Source organism: Trachypithecus francoisi, unplaced genomic scaffold, assembly GCF_009764315.1.
Source record: "Trachypithecus francoisi isolate TF-2019V2 unplaced genomic scaffold, Tfra_2.0 Lachesis_group12, whole genome shotgun sequence".
In the NCBI taxonomy this organism is placed as follows: Eukaryota; Metazoa; Chordata; class Mammalia; order Primates; family Cercopithecidae; genus Trachypithecus; species Trachypithecus francoisi.
Window position 1 is genome coordinate 15,297,503 of NW_022681457.1, and position 3,536 is coordinate 15,301,038.

The 3,536-nt window shown below is 41.0% G+C and overlaps 1 long non-coding RNA gene across 1 annotated transcript in view; it reads left to right on the forward strand.

The window, feature by feature from the left end:
- Nucleotides 1–2,366: 2,366 nt before the first annotated feature.
- Nucleotides 2,367–3,536, forward strand: part of LOC117091929 — a 24,296-nt gene continuing 23,126 nt past the window's right edge. Inside the window, exon 1 of the long non-coding RNA XR_004440574.1 lies at nt 2,367–2,395. This is a non-coding gene — a long non-coding RNA (uncharacterized LOC117091929). The remainder of the gene's footprint in view (nt 2,396–3,536) is intronic.

Sequence of the window (3,536 nt, forward strand, 5' to 3'; positions counted from 1 at the left end):
GCCTTAGGAATGGTCTCCTAGCTGATTTTCAGGATTCTAATCTTCACTGTCTAAGCCATAGGTTTCCAATTCCAGATACTGATAGAGTCGCTTGTAGGTCATTTAAAGCCTACCAATACCTGTACCATCCCTCAAGTGTATCTGATTTGGCTGATGTGTGCTGTGGTCCAGGGATTGTTTGTTTAAAAATGAGAATGATGGTTTCCAGCTGTATCCATGTCCCTACAAAGGACACGAACTTATGCTGTTTTATGGCTGCATAGTATTCCATGGTGTGTATGTGCCACATTTTCTTAATCCAGTCTGTCATTGATAGACATTTGGGTTGGTTCCAAGTCTTTGCTATTGTGAATAGTGCCGCAATAAACATATGTGTGCATGTGTCTTTATAGCAGCATGATTTATAATCCTTTGGGATTATAAATATGTGTGTCTCTGCACGTGAGCTAGGTCTTCTGAATACAGCACGCTGATGGGTCTTGACTCTTTCTCCAATTTTCCAGTCTATGTCTTTTAATTGGACCATTTAGCCCATCTACATTTAAGATTAATATTGTTATGTGTGAACTTGATCCTTTCATTGTGATGTTAGCTGGTTATTTTGCTCATTAGATGATGCAGTTTCCTCCTAGTGTCGATGGTCTTTACATTTTGGCATGCTTTTGCAGTGACTGGTACTGGTTGTTCCTTTCCATGTTTAGTGCTTCCCTCAGGAGCTCCTGTAGGGCAGGCCTTTGGTGACAAAATCTCTCAGCATTTGCTTGACTGTAAAGGATTTTATTTCTCCTTCACTTATGAAGCTTAGTTTGGCTGGCTAAGAAATTCTGGGATGAAAATTCTTTTCTTTAAAATGTCGAATATTGGCCCCCACTCTCTTCTGGCTTGTAGAGTTTCTGCCGAGAGATCCACTGTTAGTCTGATGGCTTCCTTTTGTGGGTAACCCAAACTTTCTCTCTGGCTGCCCTTAACATTATTTCCTTCATTTCAACTTTGGTGAATCTGACAATTATGTGTCTTGGAGTTGCTCTTCTGGAGGAGTATCTTTGTGGCATTCTCTGTATTTCCTGAATTTGAATGTTGGTCAGCCTTCCTAGGTTGGGGAAGTTCTCCTGGATAATATCATGCAGAGTGGTTTCCAACTTCTTCCATTCTACTAGTCACTTTCAGGTACAGGAATCTGACGTTGATTTGGTCTTTTCACATAGTCCCAAATTTTCTGGAGGCTTTGCTCATTTCTTTTTACTCTTTTTTCTCTAAACTTCTCTTCTCACTTCATTTCATTCATTTGACCTTGTGTATTTGTCACGTAGTTCTCGTTTCATAGTTTTCATTTCTCTCAGGTTGTTTAAGGACTTCTCTACATTGGTTATTCTAGTTAGCCATTCGTCAAATCTTTTTTCAAGGCTTTTAGTTTCTTTGCGCTGGGTTTGTACTTCCTCCTTTAGCTCAGAGAAGTTTGATTGTCTGAAGCCTTCTTCTCTCAACTTGTCAAAGTCAGTTGATGATGTGAAACCTCCCTGACTACACGTCCATTTATAGGCTCTCTACAGGGGGAAGTACATCACGTGCTGTTGGCTCATTCTGGCAGCCCATCCTGGCATTGTCTTTACACAATCCTGCATGCAATTTTGAATTTACAACAATCAGGAGAGTTTCATCTTTTGTTCCATAGCAATGGTTTCAGGGGGGTCTCCCTACAGGACTACAGGTGCACACCACCACACCCGGATAATTTTTGTATTTTTAGTAGAGACAGGGTTTCACCATATTGACGAGGCTGGTCTCGACCTCTTGACCTTGTGATCCGCCTGCCTTGGCCTCCCAAAGTGCTGGGATTACAGATGGGAGCCACTGCACCTGGCCCATAAACCACACATTTCTTTGAGTTTTTGAATTCCAGTCCGAGAAGCACTTTGATATTTGAAGGATGGCTGCACACAAATATTTGCACAAATAAAAATGTTTGTAGATTACACCACATGAAGGAGACTACCAGTATGACTATCAGGATGAAAATATCAAGAGTTTGGAATATGCACCTTAGGCAAGATACAAACCAACTACAATAGAATAGATCAAAGAAGAAGCCAGAAGAGTCTAGTCATTTTAACCAGGCAGCACATTTGTTGATTTTTACAACTGAGTCTCTACAATACCCGATGTATTTATCCATGTGCAACAGGAAGTGTCAGAAACTGCACAGGTTCCCCACTGTTTAGCTGACAGAGAGCAATTCTATTTTCTAGCGTTACATGTCTATGTTAAATTAAAACACGGAGTGAGAAGAATAGGCAAGTATAGAAGTACAGGCCTAAAAAAACTCCATACATTTGAGGAAAAAGTTGAATTAAAGATGCAGCTAAGGGCAGTCTTTGGGTGGACTAAAGGATCTCTTGTTATATAGAAATGTGTGGGCCAGGTGCAGTGGCTCTTGCCTGTAATCCCAGCACTTTGGGAAGCCAAGGCTTGTGGATCACCTGAGGTCGGGAGTTGGAGATCAGCCTGACCAACATGTAGAAACCCCGTCTCTACTAAAAATACACAATTAGCCTGGTGTCATGGTGCATGCCTATAATCCCAGCTACTAGGGAGGCTGAAGCAGGAGAATCACTTGAACCCAGGAGGCAGAGGTTGTGGTGAGCTAATTTTGTGCCATTGCGCTCCAGCGCGGGCAAAAAGAGAGGAACTCCATCTTTTTTTTAAAAAGTGTTTTTGACATTGTTTGACACTGTTAACTTACTCTCAGAAGCTACTCCTTGTGAAATCCTAAGTACAGCATTATTCTGGGAAGCAAAGGAGACAGACATAAGCAAGGACAAATTAAGAGAGGTAAGAGTCTCATCATGATTAATAGTCTTGTTTTGACATCTTGAGAAAAGCTGTTTACAGTGTAAAGTCATCAACTTGCTGCCGTGGTTTGCAGTTTAAGTGCCTCTAAGTTATGGTGTTGAACATTTGGTGAGCTCTGAATGACCCACATCTCAGACACGAGGGTTTTCCCACGAAATTTACATTGAGTTGCCCACCTCTAGCTTAATGGCTTCAGGAACAGAACGGTTCTTGTTCTTAATGATTTCATTGGAGAAAATTGAATTGGAAAAACTAAAAGAATTCAGGGTCCAGTCCAGTCTACCAGTGGCTTATAAATACTCAAAGATAATGAACAGTGGTTCAGTCTGGTAACCGGTGTACTAGAGTTTTTATTTTCAAAATAATTTTTCTCTATATAGGAGTCTCTATTTTTACCAAGGATAATCCCATAGGATGAATTTGTTTGCAAAATAGGTTGAGTCTCACCGAACTTGCCTAGATTATTTACCTAAGTGCAGCAAGAGTAGCAAGGGACCATGGAGGCTCTTTTTTTTATTATTATTATACTTTAAGTTCTAGGGTACATGTGCATAACGTGCAGATTTGTTACATATGTATACTTGTGCCATGTTGGTGTGCTGCACCCATCAACTCGTCAGCACCCATCAACTCGTCATTTATATCAGGTATAACTCCCAATGCAATCCCTCCCCCCTCCCTCCTCC